At 46.8% G+C, this 9,762-nt stretch overlaps 1 non-coding gene across 1 annotated transcript; it reads left to right on the forward strand.

The window, feature by feature from the left end:
- Nucleotides 1-1,778: 1,778 nt before the first annotated feature.
- trnas-gcu (transfer RNA serine (anticodon GCU)) lies at nt 1,779-1,860 on the forward strand. Its single transcript has one exon. It is a non-coding gene; the product is annotated as a tRNA-Ser (tRNA).
- Nucleotides 1,861-9,762: the final 7,902 nt, after the last annotated feature.

The following is a 9,762-nucleotide window of genomic DNA, read 5'->3' on the forward strand; positions in this document are numbered from 1 at the left end:
TACTGATTTAAGGGCTGTCTCATGTGGTTACCGAGTGATGATGAGAAGATATTAAACTTTGTTCTATTCAATCTAGCTGTGATGAAGTTTGAATTTTTCTACCTGTTATAAACAGTATTTGAAGGGTCTCGGTAACAATGTTCAGTGTTGATGAGAGTGGGGTCTGGGTGAGAAGCTGCTGAGTGTGACAGGGTCAGGACTGGATGCAGGAAGTTCTCTGACAGTCTCCCTCTATCTCTCTAATGGATTTGAGTTGATTTACGACTGGTAGCTTTTATTTTCCTTTTCTTATTTAGAGATACAGCACTGAAACAGGCCCTTCAGCCCACCGAGTCTGTGCCAACCAGCAACCACCCATTTATACTAATCCTACATTAATCCCATATTCTCTACCACATCCCCACCATTCTCCTACCACGTACCTACACAAGGGACAATTTACAATGGCCAATTTATCTATCAACCTGCAAGTCTTTTGGAGGTGGAAAGAAACCTGAGCACCCGGCGGAAACCCACACAGACACAGGGAGAACTTGCAAACTCCACACAGGCAGTACCCAGAACTGAATCCTGGTCGCTGGAGCTGTGAGGCTGTGGTGCTAACCATTGCGCCACTGTGCTGCTGTTGGTGTTTTGATAAATGAAGGAAGTTCCCTCCACCCATTTTTTTTGGACAGACAGTGTGGTGTAAGGATGTAAAGGGTTAATGCTGAAGATAGTGGGATCAACCCCTCCCACTGTCAGAGTGATGATGTAACAGTCACATGAGATGAAGTTTGGGAGAAGAGAGAGCAGCACCAAGGATATTGTGTAAATTAGAAAAGAGTTCTTAGTTCTTTCAGCAGGAACTGTGTCCAGAAAATATCGAGAACCTCACAATTTTATTATTCAGGAATAGGAACACAGATATTAATTCCAAGTGACATTTCTGGGACCAATTAACAAAAAAAGTAGAGAATAATATTGCTCACTGATTGAAATCCCCCAGTGAGGAGACAGTTAAACAGGTGATCTGTTGGGGCATCCTTCGATCCAAGGTTTCAGCAACATTTAATCTCCATTTTTGGTGAAATTCTCTGTTATTTGCAATTTTTTTTATCAGCTTTGATGGGCGAGTGAAATAACTGAAAAAATTGAACAGTTCCATCCTTTCTTTTCTTCCTTCTTCTCTTCTTTCCATCAGTTTCTCTTTTCTGTCCCAGATCAATATAATGATGAGTATCCCAATTTAATCTGCTGTTTCTGGTGTTTTATCCATTCCAATTAAAATTTCAACATTCCAATCAAATCTATTTGTTATTCCACAGTGTCTCTCCATGTGTTTTATTCTGTTGTATTCTCTCACAGTCTGTTTGATGATCAATGTTACATCTCACTCTCTGTTCTGGTGAAGATCAGAAGCAGTGATATCTGTTTACACCACCCGACAAGTCGGCCTGAGGCTGTGCCTCGCTGATCATGTGGAGTTAAAGCAATTCTTCCAGTCAGTTAGTTCAGTTTTCATTTCATGACAAATTCGGTCATCATGACTTTGTCAGTGACCTAATGGTTCAGGTGTCTGAGTGATGTTAATCATGATGTGATGAAATGATTGTATGTTCCAGTCTTTCCGTGGTGGGTTTTCACACTGAGTAGAAACGTGTTGGACATGGTCTGGAAATGTTTCACACCGCTCCATTCCCAACTTCATTTACTGTCAGAAGATATATTTCCATCATTACACAGCTGGCTGCACAGCCAGAAGCTGTGCTGAAGGTGACAGCTATGTTTGTTCAACTGACAAGGTGGCCGAGAGGTTAAGGCGATGGACTGCTAATCTGTTGTGCTTTGCACGCGTGGGTTCGAATCCCATTCTTGTCGCTAGTTTATGAACTGTGCAGCGTATTGTTTATGTGTCAAGTCAGCCTCGAAACCTGTTCTTGTCAAGGTCCAGACAGTGATTCGAGAATTGGTTATACTTTATTAAAATTGAGACAGACAATTGGAATTCTTCACCCAAACTGCACTGGAATGAAGATCAAATAGGGATCACGAAACGGAGCAGGATTTTTCCTCCCCTCCTTCCTTCCATCTTTACTTTCTCTGGATTTGCACCAAGTGAAAGACAAATGGGAAAAGCAAATGGCGAGGGAGCAGATGCAGAAAATTATCCTTTGGCAAGAAATGTATTTTCAAATCTTCTTGATAGATTAAGTGAGTGAGCAATGCTTTGGCAGATGGAGTTTAAAATGAGGGGTCATCTACTACCTACTACCAAGATTAGAGTGTTTTTTTGTAAGAGGTGAGATGTTAGAAACGGCGGAGGAGTAGAGACCCGAATACTGAATTAATAAAAGCTAGTGGACTGGTAGAAAATAATGTGAAAAGTGAACAGAATCTGAAAATTGGAACTCATGTTGCAGTGATATAAAGCTCTGTGCTCCTGAAGTAAATGTCCAAGCCCAGATTATGGGGAATCTGTGGAGAGTGATTTGGCTTTTATTCATTCTTGGGTGTGAGTATCGCTGGCAAGGCTGGCATTTATTGCCCATCCCTAATTGCCCTTGAGAATGTGGTGGGGAGCTGCCTTCTTGAACTGCTGCAGTCAATGTGGTGTAGGAACACCCACAGTGCTATTGTGGAGGGAGTTCCAGGATTTTGACCCAGCAACAGTGAAGAAATGGTGATATAGTTCCAAGTCATGATGGTGAGTGACTTGGAGGTGAACCTGCAGGTGGTGGTGTTCCCATGCATCTGCTGCCCTTGTCCTTCGAGGTGCTAGTGGTCACGAGTTTGGAAGGTGCTGTTGAAGGATACTTGCTGCAGTGCATATGGAGATGGTACACACTGCAGCCACTGTTTACAGGTTTTGGAGGGATTGAATGTTTAAGGTGGCGTGTTAGGTGCCGATCAAGTGCGCTGCTTTGTCCTGGATGGTGTTGAGCTTCTTGACTGTTGTTGAGTGGGATGTATTCCATCACACTCCTGACTTGTGCCTTGTAGATGGTGGACAGGATTTGGGGTGTCAGGAGGTGAGATACTTGCTGCAGAATTCGTAATCTCTGACCTGCGCTTATAGCCACAGCATGGATGTGACTGGTCTAGTTACGTTTCTGGTCAAGATGTTGATGGTGGGGGATTTAACGATGATAATGCTTCTGAATATCAAAAGGTAGATTTTTTTTCTCTCTCATTGGAGATGTTCACTGCTTGGCACTTGTGTGGCCAGAAGGTTGCTTGTCACTTATCAGCTCAAGCCTGAATGTTGTTCAGGTCTTGCTGCTTGCAGGCACAGACTGCTTCAGTATCTGAAGAGTTGTGAGTCATCATCTAACATTCCCACTTCTGACTTATGTTGAAGAGAAAGTCGTCAATGAAACAGCTGGGATGTTTGGGTCTAGGACACGACCCTGAGAAACTCTTGAGGCAATGTCTTGGGCTGAGATGATTGGCCTCCACGAACCACAACATCTTGTTTTGGGCGTGGTATGACTTCAACAAGTGGAGAGTTTTCCCCCTGATTCCCATTGACTTCAATTTTGCTGGGGATCCTTGATGCCACACTCACTCAAGGGTAATCACTCTCACCTCTCCTCTGGAATTCCACTCTTTCGTCTCTGCTTGGACCAACCTGCAATGAGATCATACGAACATAAAATCAGAAGAACTAATAGCAGGAGTAGGCCATTTGGCCCCTCGAGCTTGCTCCGCCATTCAATAAGATCATGGCTGACCTGATCATGACCTCAACCCCACTTTCTTGCCTGCCCACCTAACCCTTGGCTCTCTTGTAGGTATAAGTCTTGAAGACATTCAATGACCCAGCCTCCACTGCTCTCTGCCGTAAAGAATTCCAAAGATTAATGACCCTCTGAGAGAAGAAATTCCTTCTTAAATGAAAAACCCCTAATTCTGAAACTGTGTCCCCTAGTTCTAGATTCCACCACGAGAGGAAACATCCTCTCAGCATCTACCCTGTCAAGCCCCCTCAGAATCTTATATGTCTCAATACGTTCACCTTTCATTTTTCTCAACTACAATGAGTATCAGTCCATCCTGCTCAGCTTTCCTCATAGGACCACACCTTCATCACAGGAATCAATCCAATGAACCTTCTCTCAACTGCCTCCAATGCAAGTATATCCCTCCTTAAATAAAGAGACAAAAACTGTACACAATAATCCAGGTGTGGTTTCACCAGCACCATGTACATTTGTAGCAAGACTTAGAACATAGAACATAGAACATAGAAAAATACAGCACAGAACAGGCCCTTCGGCCCACGATGTTGTGCCGATCCTTTGTCCTCTGTCAAGGACAATTTAATCTATACCCCATCATTCTCCTTTATCCATATACCTATCTAAAAGCCGTTTGAAAGTCCCTAAAGTTTCTGACTCAACAACTTCCCCAGGCAAGGCATTCCATGCCCCGACCACTCTCTGGGTAAAGAACCTTCCCCTGACATCCCCCTTATATCTCCCACCCTTCACCTTAAATTTATGACCCCTTGTAACGCTTTGCTCCACCCGGGGAAAAAGTTTCTGACTGTCTACCCTATCTATTCTCTACTTTTATGCTCCATCCCCCTTGCAATAAAGGGTAACATTCCATTTGCCTTCCTAATTATTTGCTGTACCTGCATGGTAACTTTTTGTGATTCATGTACGAGGATACCCAGATCCTTCTACACCGCAGCATTCTGTAATCTCTCACAATTTAAATAATATTTTCCTTTTCTATTCTTCCTACCAAAGTGGATAACCTCACATTTTCCAATATTCTCCTCTATCTGCCAAATTATTTCCTGGAGCTGAGAGACCCTGGCAGAACCTAAACTGAGCATCAATGATCAGATTATTGCTGCATGTGTGGTGCTTGATAGCACTTTTGGTGACATCTTCCATCACTTTGCTGATGATTGATAGTCGACTGATGGGGTGGCAATTGGTCAGATTGGATTTGTCCTGCATTTTTTTTATGGAGAGGGCACACTTGGACAATTTTCCACATTGTCAAGTAGATACCTGTGTTGTAGCTCTACTGGAACAGCTTGGCTGAGGGTGCAGCTAGTTCTGGAGCACAAGTCTTCGGTACTAGAGCCGGAATGTTGTTAGGGCCCATAGTCTTTGCTGTATCGAGTGCCTTCAGCTGTTTCTTGCCATTATGTGGAGTGAAGCAAATTGGCTGAAAACTGGAAGCTGTGATGCTGGGGACCTCAAGAGGCCGAGATGAATCATCCACTGAGCAATTTCTGACTGAAGATGGTTTCAAATGCTTCAGCTTCACCTTTTGCACTGACGTGCTCGGCTCCACCAACATTGAGGATAGGAATGTTTTTGGGCCCTCCTCATCTGGTTCGTTATTTAATTGTCCACCACCATTCATGACTGGATACCTAGTTTCTCAGGGCAGTGTCCGAGGCCCAACCATCCTCAGCTGTTTCATTGATGGCTTTCTCTTCAACATAAGTCAGAAGTGGGGCCTGGGATAGTGAGGAGAGAGGAGGTAAATGGGCAGGTATTACACCTCCTGCGATTGCAGGGGAAGGTGCCATGGGATGGGGACGAGGTGGTGGAGGTAATGGAGGAGTGGACCAGGTTGTCGCGGAGGGAACGATCCCTTCGGAATGCTGACAGGGAAAGGGAGGGGAAGATGCGTTTGGTAGTGGCATCACGCTGGAGGTGGCAAAAATGGCAGAGGATGATCCTTTGGATATGGAGGCTGATGGGGTGGAAAGTGAGGACAAGGGGAACCCGTTCACGGTTCTGGGAGGGAGTGGAAGGGTTGAGGGCAGAAGTACGGGAAATGGGCCGGACACGGTTGAGGGCCCTGTCAACAACAGTGGGGGGGATTCCACGGTTGAGGAAAAAGGAGGTCATACCAGAAGCACCGTCATGGAAGGTAGCATCATCAGAGCAGCTGAGTCGAAGACGAAGAAACCTGGAGAATGGAATGGAGTCCTTACAGGAGGTAGGGTGTGAAGAAGTGTAGTCGAGGTAGCTGTGGGAGTCGGTGGGCTTATAATGGATATTGGGAGACAACCTATTCCCAGAGATGGAGACAGAGAAGTCGAGGAAGGGAAGGGAAGTGTCAGAGATGGACCACGTATGGGTGAGAGAAGGGTGGAAATTGGAAGCAAAGTTGATAAAGTTTTCCAGTTCGGGGCGGGAGCAGGAAACGGCACCGATACAGTCATCAATGTACCGGAAAAAGAGTTGGGGGAGGGGGCCTGAGTAGGGCTGGAACAAAGAATGCTCGACATATCCCACAAAAAGACAGGCATAACTAGGACCCATGCGGGTACCCATAGCGACACCTTTTACTTGAAGGAAGTGCGTGGAGTTGAAGGAGAAGTTGTTCAATGTGAGAACAAGTTCAGCCAGGCGGAGGAGGGTGGTGGTGGATGGGGACTGGTTGGGCCTCTGTTCCAGGAAGAAGCGGAGAGCCCTCAAACCATCCTGGCGGGGGATGGAGGTGCAGCGCGATTGGACGTCCATAGTGAAGAGGAGGCGGTTGGGACCAGGAAACTGGAAATTGTCAAAATGACGTAAGGCGTCAGAAGAGTCATGGATGTAGTTGGGAAGAGACTGGACCAGCGGAGAAAAGATAGAGTCAAGAAAGGAAGAAATAAGTTCAGTGGGGCAGGAGCAGGCTGACACAATGGGTCTGCCGGGACGTACCCGTTTGTGGATTGTGGGAAGGAGGTAGAAGCTGGCTGTCCGGGGTTGCGGGACGATGAGGTTGGAAGCTGAAGAGGGAAGCTCTCCAGAGGAGATGAGGTCAGTGACAGTCCTTTGGACGGTGGCTTGATGTTCGGTGATGGGGTCATGGTCCAGAGGGAGGTAGGAAGAAGTGTCTGTGAGTCGGCGCTGAGCCTCTGCAAGGTAGAGGTCGGTACGCCATACAACAACAGCACCACCATTGTCTGCAGGTTTGATGACCATGTCGGGGTTGGACCTGAGAGAACGGAGTGCCTCAAGATCAGAGGGGGACAGGTTAGAGTGAGTGAGGGGGGCAAAGAAATTGAGATGACAAATGTCTAGCCGACAGTTTTCAATGAAGAGATCAAGAGCGGGTAAGTGGCCAGGGGGAGGGGTCCAAGTAGAGGGAGAATGCTGGAGGTGGGAGAATGGGTCTGCTGGTCGGGAGGAGGACTCCTGGTCAAAGAAGTGAGCCTGGAGGTGGAGAAATATTTTCTAGATACAGCCCGAGGGGATTTCCATGGATCCAGTCCCTCACTTCACCTTGGTGGGGGTACCTTACACAGTGGTCTTCCCCAGTGAACCTTTGCAGCGGCTGCCCCAAGATGTAGTGCGTCCCTCAGCACGTAGTCTTGGACCTTGGAATGTGCCAGTCTGCAACATTAGGTCGTGGACAACTCTTTGCGCTGGAAGACCAGCAAGTTTCGGGCAGAACAAAGGGCGTCTTTCACCCAATTGATAGTCCTTCAGCAGCAGTTGATGTTCATCTCGGTGTGCATCCCTGAGAACAGCCTGTAGAGCACAGACTCCTGTGTTACACAGCTGCTTGGGATGAACCGCGATAAAAACCACTGCATCTTTTTCGACACCTGCTTTGCAAAGACAGACAGGGCAGTCCTCTCTCCTCTGTCTTGTTTGTTTGCTGTTTTGAACCCTTTGCTGAGTCTATTAGGAAGGATGCAAGCAGAAAGGGGGGGTTATAATCCGAGGCAGTGGAGTCACTCAGGTTAAAACTTCCCTGTACCTGGATGACGTCGCCGTCTTTTGCTCGGATCTGCTGTCCGTTCGCAGACTGATCAGCATCTGCGACCAGTTCGAACTCGCCTCGGGAGCCAAAGTTAACCACGGCAAGTGCGAGTCCATGTTCTTTGGGAACTGGGCTGACCGATCCTTTGTCCCCTTCACCATCAGGTCAGACTACCTGACGGTGCTGGGGTTATGGTTCGGAAGGGACGGGGCGTGCACCAAAACCTGGAAGTAGCGAGTAGCCAGGATACACCATAAGCTGAGCATGTGGGAGCAGCGATCTCTCTCCATTGTGGGTAAGAACCTGGTGATCAGGTGCGAGGCGCTCACGTTGCTGTACGTGGTGCAGGTCTGGCCCAAACGCCACTCCTGTGCTGTGGCGATCACCCGAGCCATTTTCCGCTTCATATGGGGTTCCAAAATGGACCAGGTCTGGAGGGACATAATGTTCAAACCCCTGGATAAGGGCGGGAAAAATGTACCCAACGTCGCCCTCATCCTGATGACTACCTTCGTGTGCAGCTGCATCAAGCTGTGCGCAGATTCCCAGTACACAATCTCCAAGTGTCACTCCGTGCTGAGGTTCTATCTGTCCCCAGCGTTGTGAAGAATGGGCCTGGTCACATTGCCGCGGAATGCTCCATCCAGTTGGACCGTGCCGTACCACATATCCTTCGTGGGAAAGTTTCTGTGGAAAAACATCTTTGACCACCAATCCTTCAGGTAGTTGTCTGCACGGAATGTCCTCAAGGCCCTACAGGAAAAGGAGATGGTGGATCCAGTCGGATGGTTCCCCGAGCAAACTTCCAAAGTCATTTGGCGGAATGCCTCATCACCAGAACTTTCAAACAAGCACCAAGATGAAACTTGGCTGGTGGTGAGAAGAGCCCTCCCCATCAGATCCTTCCTGCACGCCCGAAGTCTCACCCCCTCCGCACAATGCCCTCGAGGTGGCTGTGGTGGGGAAGAGACAGTTGCCCACCTCTTTCTCTGAATTGCCTCCAATGCAAGTATATCCCTCCTTAAATAAGGAGACCAAAGCTGTACACAGTACTCCAGGTGTGGTTTCACCAACACCCTGTACATTTGTAGCAAGACTTCTCTCCTTTTATACTCCATTCCCCTTTGTAACAAAGGGTAACATTCCATTTGCCTTCCTAATTATTTGCTCTAGCTGCATGCTAACTTTTTGTGATTCATGTACGAAGACACCCAGATCCTTCTATACCGCAGCATTCTGTAGTCTCTCGCAATTTAAATAATATTTAATTTATCTGTTCTTACTACCAAAGTGAATAACCTCACATTTTCCCACATTATACTCCAGCTTCCAAATGTTTGCCTGGATCCGAGAGGCCGTGGCGGAATCTAAACTGAGCATCGATGAGCAGTTTATTGCTAAATGCGTGGTGATTGATATCACTGTTGATGACATCTTCCATCACTTTGCTGATGATTGATAGTAGACTGATGGGGCGGTAATTGGTCAGATTGGATTTGTCCTGCTTTTTTTTATGGACAGGGCACACCTGGGCAATTTTCCACATTGTCGAGTAGCTGTTTGAGTTGTAGCTCAAAAAAAAATTATCTTAACAAATTATCGGCTGTAAGCACGTTTGTCATCGGGTTGAATAATTTCTGTGTGAGGAATGTTCCAGCATCATAAACCAGGGGAACGTGCTGACTGAGCTGTGTCTTCATCTCTTCTGGGCAGTCGGACAGTTCACCCTTCATTCTGCTCTGATTTACTTTCCCAAAGCGGATCGACAGATTCTCACATCTGGAGACTGGGTTTTCTTGTTAGGTTCCTTTCGATTTTTCTTGCTCCTGAATGATAATATATGCCAACCTTGGATCAACCTTGCGTTGTGTCCCAGTCTTGGTTAAGAGCGACACATAACGGCACCAACACTCTGAAACAAACAACACAGTCACACTTTCCTTCAGTGAGATTAATGTTGAGGCGGTTTCCAAGTCGAATGCAATTGTGAACAAATTTCTCACGAAGAAATTGTGGGTGATTTGAGTATTTGCACTGAATTTCTGTGCAAGG

The sequence above is a fragment of the Heterodontus francisci genome, unplaced genomic scaffold (assembly GCF_036365525.1).
Source record: "Heterodontus francisci isolate sHetFra1 unplaced genomic scaffold, sHetFra1.hap1 HAP1_SCAFFOLD_704, whole genome shotgun sequence".
In the NCBI taxonomy this organism is placed as follows: domain Eukaryota; kingdom Metazoa; phylum Chordata; class Chondrichthyes; order Heterodontiformes; family Heterodontidae; genus Heterodontus; species Heterodontus francisci.